The 27,101-nt window shown below is 38.4% G+C and overlaps 1 long non-coding RNA gene across 1 annotated transcript in view; it reads left to right on the forward strand.

The window, feature by feature from the left end:
• The first annotated feature begins 1,454 nt into the window (after positions 1-1,454).
• Positions 1,455-27,101, forward strand: part of LOC130541475 (uncharacterized) — a 52,090-nt gene continuing 26,443 nt past the window's right edge. The window contains exons 1-2 of the long non-coding RNA XR_008955533.2: positions 1,455-1,583; positions 17,327-17,415. This is a non-coding gene — a long non-coding RNA (uncharacterized LOC130541475). The remainder of the gene's footprint in view (positions 1,584-17,326; positions 17,416-27,101) is intronic.

Here is a 27,101-nt window from a genome sequence, read left to right on the forward strand (position 1 = left end):
ACTCCAGCCTGGGCAACAAAATGAGAGCAAGACTCCATCTCAAAAAAAAAAAAGTTAATATGAAAAAGTATTACTAGTTCTTTTTTTGTTGTTTTTTGTCTTTTGAGATGGAGTTTCGCTCTGTAGCCCAGGCTGGAGTGCAGTGGTGTGATCTTGGCTCACTGCAACCTCCGCCTTCCAGGTTCAAGCGATTCTCCTGCCTCAGCCTCCTAAGTAGCTGGGACTTCAGGCACTCACCACCACACCCAGATAATTTTTTTGTATTTTTAGTAGAGGCAGAGTTACCCTATGTTGGCTAGGATGGTCTCCATCTCCTGACCTTGTGATCCGCCCACCTCGGCCTCCCAAAGTGCTGGGATTACAGGCATGAGCCACAGCGCCCAGCCTCATATTAACTTTTTAACTGACTATTATTTTTGTGATTGTCACTTTGGATTAATAGTGATTAGGCAACTGAAATATAGCTCTCAGCCCAACAGAAGTGTTATATTGATTGAATTCTTTTATTGGAAACACATTGGGCAATTCAAAGGAATGAGCAAAGAATCAAATAGAAGTTGGAAAAAATATCCAAACAAGAAAACAATTTGCATTACCTCCTGACAGTTAGTTTTAAACCTTGTCTTACTAAAAGTGTGACTCTTCAATCTATAAACTGACCACTTCCTTATTTAAAATCAAAAGTTGAATATTTGAATTAATCTTCATTTCCAAAAGTTAAAAAATTTCCAAGAGTTTAGAAAAGTTTTCTTTAATTGAGGAATAAAATTGTAGAGTTCTCCTCAGTAATATACTTCCAAAATCCTTTATCCTTTCAGCTTTTGTTTTTTTCTTTCCAAACTCCAATGACAGAAAACAGAAACCAGCTCTGTGCTTCCAAATTTCTGGAATAGTTGCAGATGAGTCAATATAAATGCCAATTTTCTGGTCTGGTCTAGAGTGAATATTTTGGTGATAGTTTTGATAATTTTTGATACCTGGTGCTTTTGAATCCAGTTACAGGAAAAATGCAGCAATTTCTCACTTTTGTTTTTATGGAGAAAAAACACTCAAGCAAGTCATGTTTTTCTAAGTTGTTGTGGTTTTTTTTTTTTTTCAGTATCAGAGAAAAAACAAAAAACATCTGTTTTCCTTCAAGTCTTTGTGACTTTCCATGTCCATTCCTCAGTTATTACCAACTGAATATAAAGTGGGTGATTTTTCTAGGATGCTTTCTGAAGAACAGGAATAAATAAACTTGGGAATCTGATATTTCTGAACCATAAGTTCTGCATTTTGGATTGGCAAGGAATTCTCAGCTCCTAACAAACCAAACTATGACCTAGGTTAACTTGCTATTTGAATCTGGTTTGCACTCACCTCATGGCATCAAGCCGTCTCCGTGCATGTGATGGTGGAAACATTTGCAAGACGTGGCAGTGACAACAAAGGTAGCATTATGACCTCAGGGGTCTGTGTAAGACTTGGGGCTTGGTCTGCTGTAGGAGACAATTATTCTGCAATCTTCCTGGTCCTGCCATTAATTTATTTAAGGTCCTGGAAGAATACTTAAATTGGTCTCAAGTTCCATCAGCAAGATGGGAGTAAGTAGACATATCAATCTCAAGGGCGTTATCTGAATCATGACAAAAATAGATATTGGTTACTTAACTTTACAAATCATTAGAGAGAAATATAACTAATACTATAGTCTACTCTTCTGAAAACTAAGATTGTAATAGAATTAATAGGACATTTCCAGGACTTATAGGCATTATATTTGAAATCAAATTTTCCAGATGTTTATTTTTTCTCTTATTCATCTCAAATTCTGCCAGTAACCATGCATTGATATAAACTAATATAGCCCAAATGTGTAACTATCATTATACCCAAAGTTAATCTGAAATATTTATCTGCTGATGGTTTATTGCTCTGCCTTCATTTAGTGTTACAGATGCAAAGCTGGACACAATAGTGGATGCTTCATAAAGGATACTGATAAAAGAAAATATACTAAGTATCTGAGGCGATAGAGGTTGAAGTGCAACACTGTGCTTATAGCCCAGCTGCAGCTTTATACAGGAACGGCAGGCAGGGCTGGGGAATTTCTTTTGAGTGCCCACTATGTACAACACATAGCACTAGATATCCTTTAATGTACTAGCTCATTTAATCCTCATAAAAACCCTTTGGAATGTGAGTTATTTGTTCCTTTTTTCCAAATAGTAGAACTTGAGGTTCATTGTGATGAATGAAGGTGTATGTAATCACAGCGTTGGTTAGAGGCAGAAGTAGAAGTCAGAGTTCTCTCTGACTCTAAAACTTAGACCCAGCTGATAGGCCACTTTCACTTCCTAAGAGCTGAAAATGGCCATCTAAGTAGGAAGGAATGAAGGTCAATTCGTGGCTTTTGTTTGTAGTTTTCACAGTGTGGCTCCACTGATGATAGCAAGTTATCTGTGAGGCAGAATTCTAAGATGACCCGTGACCTTCTTCTGCTGGATATTCCTCCTTTGATTGTGTTATATTACGAGGCATGGAGAGTTTGCAGATGTTGGGATTACTGATCAATTGACCTTAAAATAGGGAGATAATCTCGGTGGGTTTAACCTAATCACATGAGCCTTTTACAATTTTCTCCAGCTGCTTGCGGAAGAGTAAGTCAGAAATAATCTAAGCATGGAAAGAATTCTACGTGAGGGAAATTAATCACTGCTGATATGAAAGCTGAAACAGATGGCTTAAGGGATGAGAGTGGTGCTAGGGGCTGCAAGGGGCCCCTGGTCAAACTCCAGCAAGACAACAGGTACTCAGCCCTGCAACAGCCAGGAACTCAATGCTGCCCACACCGTGAATGAGTTTTGAGGCAGATTTTTCCCAAGAACCTCTAGAGAAGAGTCCAGGCCAGCCAACATCATTAGTTCAACCTTGTAAGGCTTTGAGCAGAATCAGCTTTCTGGACTTCTGATCTATAGGAAGGCAGGCTAATAAACGTGTGCTGTTTTAAGCTGCTAAATTTCTATAATTTGTTTTGCAGCAGTTGGGTTACTGGTCAAATTAACATTGTTTGCACTTACACATACTAGTATTGTTCTTGACACAGTTCTTAATTATGAGTTTGGTTGCCTACTGGAATAATTGGATCAATGTATTACTTTTCTTTAGTATGAGATTTCCTCCACTGGAAGACTTGCTCTTCTTTATTTGAGCAGGTTGATGTGTGCCAAATCAGAATAATGCATTGATTCTGTCAACTTTTAGTTCGTTAAAGATAATTTATTTGAAAAGAGGATAGAGTTTGCTCTAAAATGTAATATTTTCTATATGTTCAAAAAGTGGACCATGTTTTTAATAGGAGATGCAAAGGCCTACCTGGTAGTGGAATGCTGGCTACAAAATGAATCTGTCTGTGTTTGTGAAGGAAAGAAGTTATTGCAGAAAAAGTGTCTTGTGTACTGTTAAGAATTAAAAAGGCTTTGAATCCACTGGAATATCTGGCAACTTTGCTATAAAGTCTTGTTTTCATTAAAATGGTTTGGGCTGAACCTTTCTTTGATAATTTAAAATTCCTTTCCACTCTCCCTCCTCCTTTCTGCCTCTAACTCCCATGCTTAAAGCATCACTGGTATTTTGGCAAATCAGGCTAAGTTAAAAACAAACTACTTGCTTACATATTCTCCAGCATCTGTCTAGCAGTCACACAAGAGTGCGCTGGCGCTTTCTTCCTGCTGCTCTTGTGTACATGTTTCCTGTTGCCCTTATTACTTTCTGGCCTCATTATCCCTATCCAGGAGTTCTATATTCCATGGAAAGCCTCATTGCTGAAATGGCCTAGACACGTAAACAATAGCATCTGTAATGTCCGTGTCTGTTCACTTCTCTGTTTCTTTCTTTCTTTCTTTCTTTCTTTGAGATGGAGTTTCGCTCTGTCACCTAGGCTGGAGTGCAGTGGCGCCATCTCAGCTCACTGCAAGCTCCGCCTCCCAGGTTCAGGCCATTCTCCTGCCTCAGCCTCCCGAGTAGCTGGGACTACAGGTGCCCGCCACCACGCCCGGCTAATTTTTTGTATTTTTAGTAGAGATGGGGTTTCATCGTGTTAGCCGGGATGATCTCGATCTCTTGACCTCGTGATCCACCCACCTCGGCCTCCCAAAGTGCTGGGATTACAGGCGTAAGCCACCGCGCCCAGCCACTTCTCTGTTTCTTTAGTCGTTTCTTCCTTTACTCTTGTATTCTTTGATCTAGCCTTGTTTTGGTTACCAGTGTTATGTAACCAACTATTATTTACCTAGTACTATAAAATTGCAACAGCTGTGTTACACTCATTGATTCTATGTGTTAGGAATTCTGGTAGGGCACAGCAGAGATGGCTTATGTCTGCCCATAATGTCTGTGGCCTCAACTGAAGGTGATTCAAATATCTGAGGGCTGGAATAACCTAAGGGCTTCTTCACTCAGCAGCCCGTCTGGTGCCCTAGTACCTGAGTTGATGTGACCCAAAAGCTGGACTAAGGGCCAGGCGTGGTGTCTCACGCCTGTAATCCCAGCACTTTGGGAGGCCAAGGCAGGTGAATCACCTGAAGTCAGGAGTTCGAGACCAGCCTGGCCAACATGGTGAAACCCGGTCTCTACTAAAAACATAAAAATTAGCGCATGGTGGCACGCGCCTGTAGTCCCAGCTACTCAGGAGGCTGAGGCAGGAGACTCATTTGAACCTGGGAGGTGGAGGTTCCAGTGAGCCGAGATCACACCACTGCACTCTAGCCTGGCTAAGCTCTAAAGCCATTAAGAACCCTAGAACAGTTACACCCAGGACTGTGTGTACACCCAGCCTGGGTGACAGAGTGAAACTCTGTCTCAAAAAAACAGAACAAAAACAAAGGCTGGACTCAGCTGGAAATGTTGACTGGAACTGGGTTAGGATATTTACCCATTGGACAGGCTGCAGGTAGGTGTTCCACAGTTATGGCTAGGTTCCAGGCTAGTTCTGAACCCACCCAGAACTGTAGCTAGGTTCTGTGAGAAACATACCAAGGGGCGATGTCCAAAGAGTGAGGGTCTCAAACATCCCGACCATAAATGCATTATGATACTTATGATCTGGTATTAAAGGTCACATAGCAGCATTTGCACATGTAGTTGTACTCTATTGGTTGAAACAACTACAAGTCCACCCAGGTGCAAGAGAAGGAGACATAGGCTACACTTTTTGAGGGGAGAGTAGCAACGCACATTTTAGAGAAATATTTTGAATGGGATCTATTTGGTGGCCATCTTTAGAAAATGCAGCATGCCACAATCTGCCCTAGGGCTACAACAGTTTGTATCCCACTGACATGCAAAATAAAAACACCCTCTCCCAAGACCCCCAAAAGTCTCCATTTTGACCTTCATTTTAGACTCAAGGTCCAGAATCTTATCATCTAAATTGGGTGATATGGGGCTGGGCGTGCCGACTCATGCCTGTAATCCCAGCACTTTAGGAGGCCCAGACAGGAGGATCACTTAAGCTCAGGAGTTTGAAACCATCCTGGGCAGCTTAATGAGACCTCGTCTCTGCAAAAAACAAACAAACAAAAAACAAACCTAGGTGAGCGTGGCGGCATGCCTATAGTCCCAACTATTCAGGAGGCTGAGGTGGGAGGTCACTTGAGCCTGGGAGGCCTAGGCTGCAGTGAGCTGTGATGGCTCCACCGTACTCCAGCCTGAGTGACAGAGTGACACCCCATCTCAATCAATCAATCAATCAAATGGGTGATATGTAAATAAGACACCTCGAGTGCAGTTCCTCAAGTATTTCTTGCAATCTGACCTGTGAATGTAAGAGAGAGGTTATCTTTCTCCAAAACACCGAACATACAATAGTCAAACCGATATAGGATAACCACTGCTATTCGAAAATGTAATCACTGTTTCATAGCAATTCTGAAATCCAGCAGGGAACATGTTACCAGTTCCTTGATAAGGCTTAGTCCCACAACCTGAGAGTTCTTCTCCGCAGCTCTTATATTCATCCTGGGCTCTTTGTTCCACCCGAGTCATTTTTCCTTTTTATAAGGAGTAGTCCATGTCTACAGCTAAGCAGATTTGTATTTGTCTGTTTCTTTATTTTTTAAATCATGTATCTTGCCAGTAAAAGTTTTGGAGTTCAAAAGCCTTTTTTCATTTGATACTGTCTCTGTCCCTTTTATTCCCATCTGATATAATTTCTTTAAAACTGTTGTGGGTTTGTTGTATGTCAATTTATAAGTCTAACATTTTGAGAGGGAGTCTCACTCTGTCACCCAGGCTGGAGTGCAGAGCCAATCTTGGCTCACTGCAACCTCCACTTCTGGGTTCGAGAGATTCTCCTGCCTCAGCCTCCCAAGTAGCTGGGATTACAGGTGCCCGTCACCAGGCCCAGCTAATTTTTGTATTTTTAGTAGAGACAGGGTTTCACTATTTTGGCCAGGCTGGTCTCGGATTCCTCACCTCAGGTGATCTGCCCACCTCGGCCTCCCAAAGTGCTGGGATTACAGGCGTGAGCCACCGCACCCAACCTGGAATAACATTCTTAAGACCTTTAGAAGCCTTAATATTTTTCTTAACAGAGACATGCCCTGAAGATGGTTTGAAAGCTTTTGGTCCATCTCAGTGTGTCTACAGGACACAAACATAAATTTTTCCGAGGTCTGCATAAAGGGTTTTGTAGTCACATCTAAGGTTTCATCTTGATCCCAAGACAATGTTTTTCTGCTAGCTCTCTGGATTTAATATTTGAATCAATGACTCTTTCTTAATTGAGAAGCCTTTTCTGTCTGGAAAGACTCTCCTAAACCCTTGATAGTTGTTCTTGAAAAGGAAGAGTTTATTTTTTAGTTAATTTCTCTCTGCTCTCACATTCTACTATAGCTGGCTAGAAGAAGCCACAATGCACCTTACACTCTTCTTCCAAAAGCCTCCTTACCTTGATTAAGTTCATTAGCATATTTCTTATTTTCCGTATTACTGGTGGTAACTGTGTTGACAAGCTTTCTACCATTATATATACAAGTTTCCTTCCTCTAGCTTCCAATAACAATCTCCTCAGTCTCTTTCACACTTTCACCGACTCCCTTTTTGAGGGCTGTGTTACTTTTCTGTGGAAGCTACAACAAAGTACCACAAGCTGGGTAGTTTAAACCAACAGAAATTTATTCTCTCACAGTTCCGGAGGACAGGTCAAAAATCAGTTTCATTGGGGAAAGTCAAGATATTGGCAGGGCCATGCTCCCTCTGAAAATTCTTTTTTTTTTTTTTGAGATGGAATTTCACTCATCACCCAGGCTGGAGTGCAATGGCGAGATCTCGGCTCACTGCAACCTCCGCCTCCTGAGTTCAAGCGATTCTCCCGCCTCAGCCTCCTGAGTAGCTGGAATTACAGACGCCCACCACCACACCTGGCTAATTTTTTGTATTTTTAGTAAAGATGGGGTTTCACCATGTTGGCCAGGCTGATCTTGAACTCCTGACCTCAGGTGATCCACCTGCCTCGGCCTCCCAATCCCTCTGAAAAATTCTAGGGCAGAATCTGTTCCTCGCCTCTCCCAGCCTCTGGTAGCTGCATCACTCCAATCTCTGCCTCTGTTTTTACTTTGTCTTTGTCTCTGGGTGCGGTCAAATCTCCCTCTGCCTTTGCCTTATAAGGACATTTGTGATCGCACTTAAGGCCCACCTGGATAATCCAGGAAAATCTCCCTATCACAGAATACTTTGATCACACTTGGAAAGAACCTTAAAAAAGATAACATTCACAGTTTCCTGGGTGATGATGTGGACATCTTTTGAAGGGCAATTTTTTAGCCTACTACAAGGCTTTTTGGACATCTGTCTGACACACAATCCTAAAAACAAATTCCACCTGTTTTAGGTTTTGTTTTGGTGGTACTTCATTTCTAGATCCACAATTCCGTTTCATTTACCATGATGGCATAAATAAAGCACCTCAGACCTTGTTCAAATAATTATAATCATGTTGTTTTCCTCGAAGATCTTGTGGTTCAGGAATTCAGACAGGATTCAGTGAGATGTCTTGTCTCTGCTCCGTGATATCTGGGGCCTCTGCTGGGCTTCATTGGAATGACAGTGACTTGGAATCATGTGGAAGCTTCCTCACCCATATGTCTGGCACCTGAGCTGGGATGAATCTAAGGCGGTGCTCAGCGGGGAATGTGCACCAGAGCATCCGCATGTGGCTCTTCTGTGTTGCTGAGTCCTCACAGCATGGAAGCAGAGTAACCAAGGGATCCTCCTGAAAGGGTGTTTGGAGAGCCCCATGACCCCACTGGGCTCAATCAGTCACAGCCCACACAGATTCGAGTGGACAGGACTTGCGATGGGGCAACTGCAGTGCCACTTGCCACACCATCTTCCTCCTTTTTTGTTTAGGTGTTTATAACATGTGCTAAGTTTCAATTCCTTTTTTTATCTTAAAATAAATCATCTCTTTTTAGGATAAAGAGAACTCTTTTTAGGTTAAGGGAACCAAGCAGATTCAGCCTTCATGATGAACAAGCATTCACCCCCATCTGTATAATAAATCAGCAAACCAATGTAATGTGCAGACAGCTCCTGAATTAGCAATTGTGTCTCATTGAAGGAGTCCATAAGAATACAGTGTAAATGTTTTAAGGCCCAACAGCCAGGTAGTGAAAAGAGTGAACTCTGGAGCTAGCTGCTCTGGGTTCAATTCCCAGGTATATCACTTATTAGTTCTTAGTTTAGGAAAATTTATTCAACCTTTTAGTGCCTCACTTTCCACATTTCTAAAATGGAGATCACATTACCTTCCTCACCCAGTGCGATGGAGACTAAATTAATATCTATATGGAAAGCACATAAAGCAATACAAGAAATAGCAATACTCATTAGTTTCTGTGAAATCAACTTTTCAATTCATCTTTACTACTAAATGGCTAAGAATAGACACACACACACACACCACCACCCTTCCCCCCCAAACATGTAAAAACCTCGAATCACTGCCCTTGCGAATCAATGGCTAAGGAAAAGATTGGTACTGTCATGAATGTTTGAGAGCTGAGAGGGTCTAAAAGGATTCGGAACACAAAATTTAACAAAAATATAAAAGGCACTAAGGAAAAAGAAACATTTTTATAATACCTGAATCACTTTCCTCTTTTTCTGCCTTAATAATTCTCCAGACAGTGAACTCTTCGGTGAGCCTAAATAACTCCTCAAGATGCCTGGAGGAAATGTCCCACAGAAGCAGGTTTTTTAAAGGACATTAATTAATGGAATTGTTTAGCTTTATATTTTTGAATAACAATATTTAAAGAGGGTCTGAATAGTATACTACATGGTTAACTTCTCAATTTCTGCCTGTAGAAAATATGTTAAGAGTTTTCAGTAGAGAGCAGACTCTCTCAATCGTGAAGACATAATAATTATTTACCCGGCTTACTGTTTTTCATTGCAAATGTAAAGGCATTCTCTTTTATGGACTCAAAAATCACTTTTAAAAAACCTGATTTTGAAAATAAATAGTAAAAATTATGACACTGGAATATTATCGATGAGTAGGACCGAGGAAAAGAGGGCAGAGTGGAAAATATTGGAAATGGCAAGGTCTGGAATTTCCAAAAGCACGAGCTGACTCTAAACCTTCAGATAAAAATTTTCCTCTCCTCGAACATTGGCCTCACACTTTTCTGGGTGTCGTTTTGGACTGTCAAGGCTGAGATGAATAATTTGGGATTTTCTCATGACTTCTGATCTGTAGCAGCTTGGATTTACTTAGACTTCAGCACCTTCAAAATGACATATTAGTGTCATCTATGTTCTTTCATGGAGAAATAATTCTGCCTTCCTCAACTGTCCCCTGCCACTGAATTTAATATGTGAGCATTTTGCTGTTTGGAAGTTTTCCAACTTCCCCATAAAGACCAATCGATCACCTTGTCGCCCTTGTAAAGGTATAACTGCCTCTCTCAAAGAGAAATAGTTGATATATTTGTGGCTAGAGGCAACTTATTTATTATTATTATTACTGTTATTATTATTATGATTGCCCAGTGGCAGATGAAAGGAGTTCTGTAGTATCAACGGGTCTGGCACCTTTGTTTCAGCTGGGGTGGCTTTAGAAGTGGGCCAAGCAGTCACCTGTGTGAGCTCCCGATTTGGAAGACCTCTGTGTCTACAGATATCCTGGTTTATTCTCCTTTGGTGACACATTTGAGCACCGTTATAGCCATAGTTTTATTTGGTGGCATGTGATTGTTGAAATGCTCTTTGTGTACTTTGTACTTGCAACTGTGTGGGGCTAAAGCTGAACATTGTTTTCTGTGATTTATAACAACACGGGAGAAAGATTAGATCTCTCACATAATTATTCAGGATTTGGCGGATTCTTGAGCTGGATTTTAAGTGATTAGAAGAAAAAGGGGGTTTTGGAGCAAAATACTCCTTCATCATCTTGATTTTGGAGGACTTTTATACTCAGGGTGGCTACAATATGCATGTGAATATAGCAATGTAGACCTTATTTCTGAGGCATTAGAAGCCTCCTCTTATTTCTCTCAAGCTTTTGAAGAAGAGTGTTCCAAAGGACACTGGACATGCTGCCTTAACCCAAACCACACCCCTCACCCTATGCTCCCCTCACCCTATGCTCCCCAGCACACTCACCTCACTACTAAAAATCAATTCATGTCTATTCTCTGCTTCAAAATAATATTTCTCCTTAACACTCAGGGCAACTTTGATTTCCTGAGCCCTCACTTTGAATTTCTACCACCATCCTAGAAATAAGCATGATTCTTAACCTCATCTAAGTATGAAAAAACCAGGACTGAGAAAGTTCAATAACCTGTTATTTTGTATTTAGAACACATACGTTTAACCACTAGCTTCTCATTCTCCAAATCTCTAAATGGGAACAATTATAACTGAAATGTTAGGATTTTGAAGAATTGAAGAAAATTTGTGTAAATATCTCATGTTATGTCTAATGTATTGTCGCACTTAATTTCAAAAATAGCTAAAAGATCTTATTGAGATGAAAAGTTCCTGGATTGAGTATGATTCCATATCATTTGAAATGCAAGAATATATTTACCCCACATATATTACAGGTTTTGAAAAGCCAATAAAATTATGATTCTAGTCTCCTTAACTCAGTTACTTTCAGCAGGAAATAGTCTGGTTTTTTTTCCATGAAGTGGCTGTGTGATCCCAATACACTAGTGTCTTTTACTGAACAATATTTTGCATATATTATAACTTTCTATTTCTTTTTTTTTTTTTTTTTTTTTTTAGACAGAGCCTCGCTCTGTCACCCAGGCTGGAGTGCAGTGGCGCGACCTCGGCTCACTACAAGCTCCGCCTCCAGGGTTCACGCCATTCTCCTGCCTCAGCCTCCCAAGTAGCTGGGACTACAGGCACCCACCACCACGCCCGGCTAATTTTTTGTATTTTTAGTAGTCACGGGGTTTCACCATGTTGGGCAGGATGGTCTCAATCTCCTGACCTCATGATCTGCCCACCTTGGCCTCCCAAAGTGCTGGGATTACAGGTGTGAGCCACCGCACTGGGCCATAACTTTCTAAGACTGAAGATTCAATAGTAAAATAAATTTTTTCTCTGAAATTTGACTATGCAAATGATAATCTACAGTGACTTCTTTTCTGTCCGTTGCTAACTCCCAGCTTTTTGCGTCTACTGGGCTAAAAAGCGTTGTGCTCTACATGCAATAGCGAAAGTGCAGGCTTGGGTTCTTCCAGGGCTCTGACACAGAGAAGGGGTGAGGGGACTCTTATCTATTGGCTATTTAAGACACTAGACAGTAGCATCTTAGTTTGAGGACAAAGACTGAAAAGCAGGGTAACTTGAGAATGACCTGGGATCTGATTTCTGAGATCTGTGGAGATCTATAGGAAGATCTCCATTGGTCTCACATTATTGATCTGACTCTCAAAAGCCAAAGAAGGAGCTGAACACCCCAGCTGAGTCTCCCTTGTCTCGAGTCTAGGGAAAGTAGAACTCCCCCAGGTGTTTCTGCAGAAACAGGCAACTTCTTAATGATCAATAATGAGACATAGGAATTAAAATCATGATATTCCAATTAATCAGTTCAGTAGATAAATAGCAAGAAAAGTCAATCACCTTTGAAGCTTGAATTATTTGACTGGAAGATCAGGTAGAAAAATATTTCAAAGTCCAGAATGAAAATATTATGGAGATGAACATCATGAGGGAAACGAAAATACCTTTGGGAGGATATATTTAAGAAGTCAAGCAGGTGATTAACAGAACTTCTAGAAGGAAAAAACAAATAGCGAAAGGGCAATACATATATGAATAATATTGTATTGTGTAACCAAATTATCCTAAAACGAAGTGGCTTAAAACAGTACACTTTTTCTTTATCCCATAGTTTTGATGGGTCAGGAATCCCAGAGAGGGTTAGTGGAATGGTTCTGGCTCAGGGTCTCACATGGGATTGCAGTCAAACTCTCAGCTGAGTCTGCAATCTCTGAACTTGACTGTTAATAACACATCCGCTTTCAGCTAACTCATGTGGCTGCTGGTAGAAGGTGAACCATATGAATTGTTTTAAACAGAACAGCCCAGAGCAGGGGTGTCCCCAAAGCAAGTGATTTAAGAAAGAGAATGAAAGTGAGTGAGCAACAATGCTCAAGATAGAAGCCAAAGTCTTATACCTGAATCTTGGGAGTGACTTGCCATTTCTTCTACTCTCTGCTGCAACACTTCAGCCTTGGTATAACATTCGAGGGGACTCCACAAGAGTGGGAATACTAGGAGGTGGAGATTATTGGCAACCATCTTAGAAGCTGCCTGCCACAAATATTATAGAAGGAATATCTCTAGAGTTGAAGAAGAACCTCAACCTGAAATTTCAGAGGGCACACTCAATTCCAAGTTGGGTCAATAACAAAACATGCACACATATTCTCCATAAAGGTCTCCAATGCTAAATATCAAGTGGAAACCAGATAAGCTTCAAGTTTAAACTCACCTGTTACACCAAAGTAGAAAATGTGCAACTGGCCTGACATATATCTCTGCAAGAATGTAGGCCAGAAGACAGTGGGATAATATCTATAAGTGAATGACACATGACTGCAACTCAACGATTATAGATCAAAGGCCAAGGGGCGGTGGCTCATGCCTGTAATCCCAGCACTTTGGGAGGCCCAGGCGGGCGGATCACCTGAGGTCAGGAGTTTCAGACCAGCCTGGCCAACTTGGCAAAACCCCGTCTCTATTAAAAACACAAAAATTTGCCAGATGTGGTGGCGGGCACCTGTAATCCCAGCTACTCAGGAGGCTTAGGAAAGAGAATCGCTTGAACCCAGGAGGTGGAGGTTGCAGTAGTGAGTCAAGATTGCGCCACTGCACTCCAGCCTGGTTGACAGAGCAAGACTCCGTCAAATAAAAAAAAAAAAAAAGAATTATAGATCAAGATATCAAGCTGAGCTAGCATATGCCTAAATAAAATATAAAAGAGAGTTTAGAATACATATCATGCATTTACCCCATGAGAAAAAGAATTGAGAAAAGACATTAACCAATCACCGAATAGACCATTATACAGAGCTCAAGACAGGGGAAAATAAAAGCAGAAAGGAAATACATGTAAACATTGTTGCATGGAAGAGAATATATAATGCAAATGGTAACTAGGACTTTTGAAAGGGAAGGATAGAATAAGCTATATTTTGGTAACTCTTAGCCCCCAGATTTCTGTGGCTTTCTACAATAAAGCTCACTTCTCACTTGTTCATACAAATCCTCTTTATGTTGAGCAAATCTCCCAAACAGCCAACCTCCATGAATCCATTCAAATTTCAAGCTGCTTAAACGTTGTGGCTGTACCATCTTAAGACAAGCACTTCCCCTTGATCCTTGATTTTCCTGGGAGAGGAAGATGGAGGTTCTAGAATTCCACAAAGGCTTTTCACTGCCTCAGCCCAGAAAAACCCAACATGACTTCTTGTATTTTGTTGGCCAAGGACTGTTTGATGGCCTCGCCTAAGTGTAAGGGAGCTAGGAGATGAAATGCAGGAAATAAAGGAGAATTTTACGTATCTTAGCAAACATAGGGGTAGGAAATGTGAGGTGAACCAGGGAAAGTCCACTGCTACCGTGGGACATCAATAAAAGACTATGAGATGATGGAGATCAATGTATTGCAAAGTCGTCATCTAATTGAGGTGGGTAGGAGGGACTGTGGGTCTTACTAGAGAAAATGGTTTTTATCTTGTCTTCATATTATAGTTGAATCTCTGTGTGAGAGGACAGAAAGTGAAATTATCAATAAATTGAGTGGACATTTGAAGTGGATTTTCTTTATCAAACCGACAAAAATAAAGAGCAGGGTGTGGTGGCTCATGCCTGTAATCCCAGCACTTGGGAGGCCAGTTGGGGAGGATTGCTTGAGCCCAGGAGTTCAAGACCAGCCTGAGCAACATAGTGAAACTCCATCTCCACAAAAAAAATTAGCTGGGTGTGGTGGTGCGAGACTACAGTCTCAGCTTCTCAGAGGACTGAGGTGGGAGGATTGCTTGAGCCCAGGAGTTCAAGACCAGCCTGAGCAACATAGTGAAACTCCATCTCCACAAAAAAAATTAGCTGGGTGTGGTGGTGCGAGACTACAGTCTCAGCTTCTCAGAGGACTGAGGTGGGAGGATTGCTTGAGCCCAGGAGTTCAAGACCAGCCTGAGCAACATAGTGAAACTCCATCTCCACAAAAAAAATTAGCTGGGTGTGGTGGTGCGAGACTACAGTCTCAGCTTCTCAGAGGACTGAGGTGGGAGGATTGCTTGAGCCCAGGAGTTCAAGACCAGCCTGAGCAACATAGTGAAACTCCATCTCCACAAAAAAAATTAGCTGGGTGTGGTGGTGCGAGACTACAGTCTCAGCTTCTCAGAGGACTGAGGTGGGAGGATTGCTTGAGCCCAGGAGTTCAAGCTGCAGTGAGCTGTGATTGTGCCACCGCACTCCAGCCTGGGTGACAGAGTGAAACTCTGTCTCAAAATAACAATAATAAGGATAATAAGTAAAGAGGAAATAACAGTACAAATAAATAATATGATTGTGTATAAAATAAATCAATTATATGGGACATTAAACTAAATATGAACAAATCAGATACTTACATTAGAATTCAAAAACATATTTGCTGTTTTCAAGAAACAAGCTTAAAACAAATGAATCAAGGAAGACAGAAAATAAAGAGGCAATTGCAAACTGAATTAAAAGAGTGGAGCTATTAATGCCAGAAAATATAGGCCTTTAGGATGAAAGCACTGAATAGAATAAAGGGTATATTGTGTAAAACATTTCAATTCCAGTTTGATTTAAAAGTACATCAATCTATTGGGCAAAAATATATTCTTCATAATTGACATCAGAGTAATTAACATTGTGTGCGTCTGACCATGTGCAAAAACTGGTGCTAGGTGCTTCTGTGGAAATTGTATGTATTTTGGAAATGTTCTTATACTAAGCATTCTGGCATTCTGCTCTCATGCTCTTCAACTTTGTAGATGGTTTTGGGTGTAATATTTAAAATACAAAGATAGATGAATATTTGTGACCATTATTGCAACTTATTTAATGCTGCACATGATTAAAAAATACCAAATTTCTTCATTTTGTCAATCATTTGAAGTGTCTTAAACTAACTCATTGGTTCAAAGTCCTATAATCCAATGTGAAGACACTTCAATCTTACAACTAAGAATGGTATCACCCTCTTTTTTCAGTAGTTCAACTTCGTTATATATTTTTGTAACTAGACCTAAAATTCAGTTGTGAGAGTTTCATTTATAATTGAGTCAGACTTTGTGTTACAAATGATAGTTTTGTAATAATAGTTCAGGCGATATACTGAAAACAGGAAACATTTACATGAAACCCATTCCTTTAGTCTGAGGCAGATAATATTTTCTTTTTAGATATTATCTCAAAAGTGAACATGTTGAGTTTACTTGACTGTGAAGAAAACATTTCATAGACTATGAAATTACATGGAAATATCTGGTTTGCTATAAATAGAATTATGTGGCACAGGAGCTCATGAGGCTCTGGCGATTTAAAGTTATTCTGTTTTCGAAAAAAAGTAGGTAAATAGACTGCACACATGAAAGAATAAAGTTAGGCAGGAAATAGGAGGATTGCCAACCTGGCAATGTCTTCACAGGGCCTGACAGGACACAAAATTGGAAAGGTGCTGTCTAAAGTACTGAAATTCTTTTTAGTCACAATCACTTGTGGACAGAAAAAGAATCTGATTTCCTTGGTGATTAAAAAACTGGCAGACTGAAGTAAATATTTTTAAATAGAATGAATAACATTTGAATATTTTAGTCTGTCTAAAAAACACAAAACATAAATTACTGGATACCGATTTATTAGAAATTGTGTCTAAAATCAAGCTGGATAGTTTGAGACTTCTTCATACAAATGGCTCCATAGTATATGAGCACACTGAGTGGGTGGATGCAGCTGAAGTTTTCTGAGAAGGTTATCATATGAAATGAGGACAGCAACAGGGCAAAAGTGAAAAAAATAAAATTTGAGACTATTTCTGCAATGATTCTTTCTTTCAAATATGTCTATTGCTCATAATATTATGTGAAGAAAAAATACAAGAAGGCTGCAAGGTATAATATTTTAAAGGTACTTTGTTACCTGCAACTTATTTGACTTCTGTTTGGAAAATATTCATGGCATTGTAGCCTGAAAAGCCGTTTCATGATTGAAAGAGGTCACAGGTTAAATTTGTATTCTTTTATTACTCTTATTTATTGTAAGTAGCATAGGCTTTTAATAGACATCATTCAGCTTTTAACCAGACACATTATTTTGAAGTTTCCTAGAGCTGCCACTGGGGGGTTGAGATGTGAGTGTGGGGGTGCAGGAAATGGAAAAAAGACTACATAATTAAAAGTTTCAAAGATAAATGGATTAATCTTGAGCATATCCTGAGTACTACAAAGTCATCGTAAGGATATAAAATGAGAAAATACAGAAAACCACCAGCATGTTCACACTTACACTATTAGTTTATTGTTCTCTATTTGTGAACAGTTGGCTTGATGCTTTTGTTTGTTTTTGTGTACCTAGGTGCCGTCTTCTTAAACAGTGAAAGAGTAGTTTTTTGAAACATCATAGTCCACAGTTTGAATCCTCTGAATAACACATGTGTCTGTTTTAGTTACCAAAACAATGTATCTTTCAAGCATTTATATAATATTATATATAAACATATAATAACATTGTGAATTATTTACGTGAAATGAATGCATGCATATTTATTCAATGCTCTCTTCTTATGTAGCGACTCCATTGCAAAGAAACATAATATATGGAAAAATTACTAGAAAATCTAGGAAAACTGACTGAATGCTTTGGAAAGACACAGTCAAGGTGAGTCAATTTTTTTAAAAAAAGCTGAACAATTAGGTACGCACAAGTCAAGTATCAATGTTTGGGTCAAACAAAAAATAATTTTTTTTACAGTTTGCTTTGAGAAACTTGAATTTCTAATCCACTTTATTGAAATAAAAACTTAAAAACAAAGGATCGCAGGTATTATGTCTGTAAGAAAGCCAACACCTAACTCCAAAGAACAGGTCTTATTCCCACAACAGAAGCCTAGTGAATCAGTGCACATGTGTATATAAAATTCAATTATATTTAAAATATGATTATGTTATACTTAATGATTCTCAGTTTCACTTTCAGATTAATGAGCCACCAACAATGAGCTCTGATTACTTAATGATAAGACCTTTCTATTTCAATAGATTTCAGTCTTTATGCTGCACAAATAGCAGAGGCTAAAAACACTTATTTTAATGTTTTTAATTTTGTACAATGAAAATTAAACACCTCATACATTCCACACCTATTGCCAAGGGACATGCACAGCTGGACACAGAACCTCAATTGAGATTCTGTTACCACTTTCATTCAGGGAGTGCCATTCTCTCCCCTGCTTCTAACCTTCCTCTTACCCTATGTTGTTTTTGACATTAACAGAAAGATTTTATATTTTTATATGAAGATCAATAACTCAAAATGCCATTAGAAGAGAAAGAAGTTATTTTATATTTTTCTCAGTAGAAAACACCTTCGCCAGGATTCCTTACAAGTTACCTGGTTGGTGACTAATAAGAGCTGGTGTCAATTCTGTAACCATCTTTGGGGGCCACTTCTGTATAGAGAGTAAGTTGTAAAGGCCATTTCCAAATTAAGGCATGTTTATCCTCAGCATATGGAAAAGACAAATTGTTAAGATGTGACTTCTTTCAATATTTGTGCTACGTAAACATCATAATCTTAAGAAGCAGTGGGACTTGGAGATAAAATGCCATCAGACTGGCTCGAAGTCCCTCATTCAATTCTCTAAACTCTGTAGTAAAAGTCTTATGAAGACCACTAATAACTCTCTGCTAGACAGATGACAGGTAGTATCTGGAGGAATTTATAAAAAAAAAAAAACTCTAAGACTGAAATAATCAGGTTTAGAAAAAGGCTGGTGATGGATCCAGTCATTTGCCTTCTGAAACAAAGCAGTCAGGCAGATCTGAATAAAACAGCAAGTTGCTGGGTAATTCTCCCACAGTGTGACAGTTGGCTAGAGAGATCACCAGGGGAAGTTAGGCCCCCTTCCTCTTCTGTATTGGTGCTAATTTTGAGGTGATTAAACTAATATTCTCCCCTTCACACACCTTTAGACATCCTTTGGAGATTAAAATTCCCAGAAAATACAAAGTACGGAAGTTGTGGGAGTGATTGATATTATGTCTTATGCGATGAAGTCCTTGTGGCTATTAGGACCTAAGAAAATTAGGTAAAAGAAGAGAAATAAGGAACACATGCTGTATTCACCAGAGGGAAAAAAGTGGTTAAGGCTAAAATATCACAATACTGATGAAAGAATCAAAAAAGATGAATAAAAATAGTATATAGCCTAGGAAGGAACCAAAAATACATAAGAAAATAATACATAATAAAAGATACATGGAATAAACACACACACACACACACACACATCCCACAGGAGAAAATAATTATTTGAAAATATTGGTAGAGAAATTGACTAAATGATTTGGGCAAAACATAAATCAAACCATACACTGAAATAAATTCTTGTTTAAAAAGTTAAACTTTGTATATATTACCATTAAGTAACCATTTACTTGTTTAAAATAAGATTTTTTGAGACAAAATAATTGATAATTTATATCACAGATTTTCTGTCATGCTTACATTTTGTAAGTTTGTTTTCTCCTCTGGATAGTTTCACCTCCTTATGCTGGATATGCGACGACTCCAGGAATTTTCTAATCTAAGAACAAGCGTGTTCAGTGAAATATCATCGGTGTTGCAATCCGAGGGAGCACGTGAATGTGCCTGCCAGGGGAGTCAAAAGCCCTTCTTGTAGAACCGTGAAAGGAAATAGGAAGTGAAAGCTTTGCCATGTAGAACATTCCTCCACACTGAGAGCACAGAGGATACAGACTTAGTTCGTATCCCAGCTTCAATCTTAGAGTGCCGTGTAGATATTCCTCTGTGAGTAATGACATTTCCTCATCATTCATATAACCCTGAAATATCTTCTGATTTCTGCCTTTGGTGTATAGGAAGCAACAGCACTTCTTTTAAAAGGGGAAGGAGGGTCGGCGCGGTGGCTTATGCCTGTAATCCCGGCACTTTGGGAGGCCGAGGCGGGCGGATCATGAGGTCAAGAGATGGAGACCATCCTGGCCAACATGGTGAAACCCCGTCTCTACTAAAAATACAAAAATTAGCTGGGTGAGGTGGCTCACACCTGTAGTCACAGCTACTCGGGAGGCTGAGGCAGGAGAATCGTTTGGACCCGGGAGGCGGAGGTTGCAGTGAGCCGAGATCGTGCCACTGAACTCCAGCGACAGAGCAAGACTCCGTCTCAAAAAAAAAAAAAAAAAAAAAAAAAAAAAGGGAAGGGGGAGGGGAAGTAGGTCAATATAATGAAAGATAGCAAAGTAAAATAGTTTGACTACATAATATTTTGTTTTGTACCTAGAAACAACAAAAACTACATTCTCAAGATAATAGAAAACAAAAACATGCAAACAAGCAGAATATCAAAGTTAAGTAGTATTAACACTTAAAAAGCTCATACAGTTTGATAAGGAAAGCAATCCAATAAAAATTGACAAAAGCCTTGAATAGGTTTGTCACAGAGAAATACTTTACTTTGTCAATGCTTGAAAGCATGTTCTACCTCACTAGTGATCAATAAAACTGGAAATGAAAACAATTAAGATAGCTTTTTCACTCACAAATTAGCCAAGATTTTTTGAAGATAGTATTAGTCGAGTTGCAATGAAACTTCAGTCTTTTGTACTATTGGTTAGGGTATAAATGGCCACCATATTTTCTGGAGGGCAATATTGGGATTATGTATCATGATGCCTAAAAAATTAATAGCTTTGACCCATAGGTTCTACAAGTAGGAACTAGCTTGAGGAACTAGATCCATGGACAAAAACATATAAACAAATAGAAATTATTATTATATGAAGGGTGAAAAATTATGTTCAGCTTTAATATTATGTGGTCATTCAAAATTGAAACATTGTAAAACAAAAATGTGTACACAAAAAATTATGTGGTAACTGCCTGAAACAAATTTGTATAAGTCATATGATCCCAGTTTTGTATATTCATTAAAATAGTCATAAAAATATAAACAATGTAATAAGTATGTTTGAATAGTATTATGATGGGCTACTTATTTTCTTATATATACATTATTAATTTTCTAGTGTAAACATGAACTTTTTCCAAAATTATTACTTTTAATAAGAGGTAGTAGATAAAATAACAGATTACAATAGCTGTTGTGAAATGAATTATTTCATACTCTGTTGTATCTGATATCTTTTATCCTGCAAAATAAAGTTTGCTTCTTAAAATGTCGAATTTGTGATTTTTTTTCTCTTTTCCACCTTCTTCCTCCTGCCCACCTGTACCTACTACTAATAAAAGTGAGCACAGACTGATGCTGAAAGGAAAGATCTTATGGAATTTGACTAATCAAATCAATCTTTCTCCAAAGGAGTAAACAAATATAGGAAAAAATGAAATACGTGATCGGCTTATGATATGTTTAATTCCAAAATATTAACTGAAACCTTAACATATGCATGGACAATAAATGGGGTATTGAATAAATATTTATTGATCATCGTTTACATGCAAAATCTGTTGTGGTTTTGATAGACACTATTGCATTGAATCTTTACAGCAACATTGACCTCAATGTGGATTAAGGAACTGAGGCTTAGAGAGGTTACATGGCCTAACAGCTATTGAGGAGTGTCGGCATTCAAACTGGGCTCTTTCTCCTACACCAAATGAACTTCATTAGCATAGTTTATTTGGGTCAATCTATTCTTTTTCACATATCATGTTAACAAAATGACATATGTCTAACCAATTGGAAATTATTTAAACATAGTTTAAAATGCTACTAACACAATATGTATTAGCATATTTTTCCAAAATGGTAAAGTTGCTTACAATTTTGGATGCCCGGTCACCTTCAGATGTTGAATATAGTCCGCCAGGTTGTGGCTGCCTTACCAAAATATATAAAGATAGTGTTTTATTTCAAGACCAGCTCATTTCCCAAATGTGTACAGAAGTAGTCCTTATAGAGGAATATTCTATGGTTATAGGAAAATAAAAATAGTACCTGAAAGCTGGAACCTGTGGATAATATTTAAGGTTTCATGGGACTTACAATATGGAGGATAGTCTATATTTTTTATGAACATTATAGTACGATCCTGTTTTACTTTTGTCTATTGGTATTTCAAAATTATATATGCACACACTCTTTGTCTGAAGATATTTACAGCTTTATTTTTAAATTACTGCCACCTCTCCTCCAAGCTCTCACAATTCTACACCTTAACCTTTAACCTTTTTGACAAACTATGCTTTGAATCACATTGACTGAATCTTCTGTTCATCTTTTATGAAATTTACACTGGATTTCAGTGGATCTCTATAAATTTATTTTCCTCTGACAAGAGAAAGAATAAAAATTAAATTCAAATATACCAGAAATGTGGTGAGAATTCCCAGCATAGCTATTGCTGAGTTAGAGTATTTTTTTCCAACAGCTGCTTAATAGTTACATATAACTTTACAAGCAAGTTATATGTTAAGGACATGGTGTTACCCCTTTGTTCAGTTTGAAGTACAGGAACATTTCGCATTGCTTAGTGACATTTTCCAGATCATGCTGCCTTTAAAAAATGCAGTAACAATTCCCTCATAGTTAATGTTTGAAAAGTTCTGATTTAAACTGAGCTTATAAGATTTAAGAAAAAAGTGTTTTTTATTAAAAATGAAAAAAATTCCTACTGAAATGTGAGAAATTCTTAATCAAGTAGAAATTTGAATAAAAATTCAAATTTTATTTTCAAAGTTTATTTTCAATTTTTTGTCATTAATATTCAGGTACATTTAATTTTTTCCTATTCATTTCTTTTTTGTTTCTTTCGTTTCAAAACCATTTTTTATGAAGTCAAAACTGCCTCTCATTCTTGGAATATTTATCTTGATCTTTCACAGCAAACTTCCAGTCTCTGTGTGCTGTTTTACATATTAAAGGAGAAAATGTCAGGAATGATATATTTGAAGCACAGTTTCATGACCTGATGTAACAAAAAGTATGATTGATTCCAAAATGCATTACAACATTGTTTTATATAATCATAGTGGTGGTAAATTTAGATTCTAAAATTTGATGTTTGACCAAATACCAATATTTTCTCAAGTTTCCTCCCTCTTAGAATTTTGAGGCTTAACTTCTGGATGCTTAGAAATTAATTAATTAATTAAATTCTGCTTAGAAAGAGAATTTCACATTTGAAACTACCCAAGATTATAGAAATTACATAGTGAGGGCTTATTATGAATCAGGCACTGTTCTAACCTTTAAAATAATTGTGAATTTTGTAACCAGCAACCAAGGAATTAATTGCCCTTTGAAATCAACAACTGTGGCTGTGATTCTTGGTCCCCCATAGAATCCCAGTGTGGAGTGAGGCCATCAGTTTTATCTTCTGCTTGGAAAACCATTTATAGATTGCCACAGTTATCACCAGAGTTCCTTCCAGTAATTTAGTTACTATATTGGTAATGAATGAAAGCATCAAACAATTGTTTAGAATTAAATATAAGCTCCTTACAATGTGGGGCATCAAACTATCAAGGCAGCTATTTTTAAGTCCGACTTCGGAGCAAAATCCAGTTCATGCATACAGATATTTTATCATTTTTACTTCAAGCTCAGTAAAGCCGTTTTTCAACAAGCTCTCTCAGGTAGAGTTTTCAGTATAACTTGAATAATTGAGCTAATTGTTCTCTCTGCAAATCTCCAGATTGTAAAATTCTTGTTTACTTTTCTTTTATCCCCAGCTCTCAACACTACTCAGATACTCTAACTGTCTCGGGATATTTTCATTGGTTTCAAAATGTTTGATTCATATTCGACTTTTTCTTGCTAATTAAAATTTGGGCACAAAGATTTCTAAGGACTGAACTGTGTCCCCTCCCCCAAATCCATATGTTCAAGCTCTAACCTCTAATGTATTTTGAGATAAGACCTTCAGGGAGGCAACTAAGGTTAAATGAGTTCATAAAGGCGGGGTCCTCATCCAGCAGTACTGGTGTCCTTGTAAGAACAGGAACAGACACCAGATCTCACTCTTTCTCTCTCCATATGTACAGAGAAAATCTATGTGAGAACGTAGTGAGAAGGTGGCCATCTGGAAGCCAGGAAGAGAGGCTTCACCAGAAACCAGCCAGGATGGCACCCTGATCTTGGACTTCTAGCCTCCATAGCTGTGAAAACATAAATTTCTGTTTAAGCCACCAGCCTGTGGTATTCTGTTAGGGAAACTCTACCAGGCTCTACCAGGCAAAGTGGGTTTGAAAATGCAACCTTCTGAAAAACCTAGGCATATTTGTATTTGCATCTATTTGCATCTGGATTTGCATCAAACAGGGAAACCTCTGTATGAAGATGCAAAGTCCTTGGTAAAATAAATTTTCATAAGAGAAGAGAGAATCAAGGCATATGAATTTGGTGAAAGAATTCTTAAAAGTTCAGGACTGTCCATAACTTTATTTGTAAAAATGAGAGGTTGACCTCTACAATTACTGAAAACCCCTTCTAGGTCTAAACCAAATTCCTCGAATTATCTCAGATGCAGACAAGAGACTGATGATTGTTTAAGTGAACTCTGCAACCTCCAATATCCCTCCATTATTGAAGCTCTAGTTTCCCGGAAGCCCAGGGAATAAGTTACCACATGATGTGGACGAATAAGAGTTCTCTTTCCTACATGCCCTAGAGGGTGAGTTGTCAAGCATGACTGCCCACCCAGATACTGAGGTAGGAGGTGGGGCTCAGACACTGGACCAAATGTAGGACTAGCTAAAACAGGACCAGGGAAGAAGCACCTCCCCCTAAGACAGGCCCACCAGTGTACCATGTCAGCTTACCATTGTTATGGCAACACCTGGAAGTTAGCACCGCTTTCCACCACAATGACCTGAAACCTCAGAAGTTACGATGCTCATCCTAGAAATTCCTTTATAAACTTCCCCTTTATTTGCACGTAATTAAAAGTGAGTATAAATATGACTGCAGAACTGCCTCTTGGCTGCAATTCTGGGCACACTGCCTATGGGGTAGCCCTGCTCCACAAGGAGAAGTACCTCTGCTGCTGCTTCAATAAAAGTTGCTGTCTCACACCACTGGCTTGTCCTTGAATTCTTTCCTGGCTGAAGCCAAGAACCCTCCCTGGCTGAGCCCCAATTTTGGGGCTTGCCTGTCCTTCATCAATATGATAGGGACAACTGAGCTTGTAAATTTCTCACACAAAGAGCAAGCCAGTCATATGTCTTGTTAGAAAAAAAAAAATCACAACCAAATTCTCAGGTGATCCGAAATTTCATGTAAAAACATCTGCTTTAAATCTAGAAATTAGGAAATTATTAGTTTCTTCATGCTCTCTCAAAAGCAATACACCATTGTATGAATAATCATAGATGATGTGGCATTAGAATGTCCATGTGCACAAGTAAAGAATGAAGTTATTTCATGCCAAATACCTTTCACTGTTTTATTTCAGACTTTTACCACTGAAATTTTCAAACAACCATCACGGTATTTATCTCATTTACTTAATAAATACCACAATCCAATTCAAATACTGCTCAAGAGATAATATAATTTTGTCTTTACCATTCTTGTTCACAAATTGCAGAAATTTCTCTGTGCATTTCAAGACGTGACCACACCTTCCCTATCCCTGTCCCAACAGGTCATGAGACCCCCCCCTCATGTTTTCTTAAAATTTTAGTGTTCCTGCTTTTTCTCTTTTGTTTTCCTTTCTCACCCTTCCTTATTTTGTTCCATATTTTTCCTTCCTACTTTCTCCTTTTCTTCATTTCCTTTCTCCCTTCGTTTTTCCCTCCCTTTTGTTAGCAAGTCCAAGTGCTTGTCTGCGGCCCCTTACTTACTGTGTGCTCTATGAGGAGAATGAGCTTCAAAGGTATCATCACGATTAAGAAGTGCAGTATTAAAATGGGTATCATTCTGTCAATCCAAAGCCTGGGAAAGAAAGGAAGGAAGCTGAGAATGTTTGAACTTAAGATTCCAAAATCTTATCTGATTCCTGGTATTCTTTTTCCTGTGATAGCTATTATTGAGCAGCAGTTGCCAAAAATATTGTGGAGTGGAAACATTAGAGCATGAGTGTAAAGAAAGAAATAATAAAGGGTTAAATCATATTGTTTAAGATGAGAAGGTGATATAGAAAAAAAAAAACTAATGCTTTGAAAAAAACCTGTATAGAAAGGAAATATGAAGTGTGAATAACAGGGAGAAGCCATTTGTTACATATTTAGGAAGGGCTCTGTGAAATCTGGACGGCGTGTGTTTAGCGATGTCACTAATATCAAAGAAAAGGAGTCCTTTTAAAATTGAATGGACAGAGTTACATTTTTTATAGGTGTAATCATATTTCCAATAAAGAAATTCAATGGGCCAGGCATGGTATGTAGCTCATGCCTGTAATCCCAGCACTTTGGGAACCCAAGGCTGGTGAATCACTTGAGGTCAGGATCACTCGAGACCAGCCTGGCCAACACGGTGAAACTTCATCTCTACTAAAAATACAAAAATCAGCTGGGCATGGTGGCGAGTGCCTGTAATCCCAGCTCCTCGGAGGCTGAGGCAGGAGACTCACTTGAACCCTGGAAGTGGAGGTTCAGTGAGCTGAGATCACACCACTGCACTACAGCCTTGGTGATAGAGATTCTGTCTTAAAAAAAAATTACTGAACAGAGCTATATAAACTATATACATTTGAATATAAGAAAATGAATTTTCAAAAAGGCTAAGAGGATGCACAGCTGCTTTAAAATAATGAAAAAAATTCCACATGACTTTAATGGCACATTAAAAATATTGCTATAAAGTCCAATGGTGTTGAATATTCCTGAAAACTTTTTTCTCTTTTTAAAAGTATTTATAAATTTTCTTTGTAAAATTAAGTATTTTGGTTTGAGACATTTTCAATTCTTTCTTAGCTGGAAATTCATTACTTAATGAATTTTAAAGAAGTTTTTAACAGTGTTTCACCATCATTTCTATCCAATCAAAACAGTTATTGCTGTTAGTGTGGACAGTCATCGTCATGTTTCATCAAGTCTGATATATAATCAGTCCTGGTGGGTGAGTCTATGGGTAGTATTCAACATTTTGACCTCTGTACTTACAATTATATAGATGTCAAATCCCAGAAACAAAGGTCCAATCCCGAATGAAATCCTATCATCAGAATGCCATATGGTAACAACATTAGAAATTGATTTTTGCTTCAAAGGCCTTGCCTGGACTGAATACAGTATATGTGCATCTGATTGAGCTTTGGAAGGCATGCACGAGAAGTCTTAATTTTTCCTTCCTTATGAAAGTTTCATGGTTTAATTTTTTTCAAGATGTTTGAAAACAAATTTTTCAAAGTCTTTATCCA

This window comes from Pan paniscus, chromosome 3 (assembly GCF_029289425.2).
Source record: "Pan paniscus chromosome 3, NHGRI_mPanPan1-v2.0_pri, whole genome shotgun sequence".
NCBI classification, from domain to species: Eukaryota; Metazoa; Chordata; class Mammalia; order Primates; family Hominidae; genus Pan; species Pan paniscus.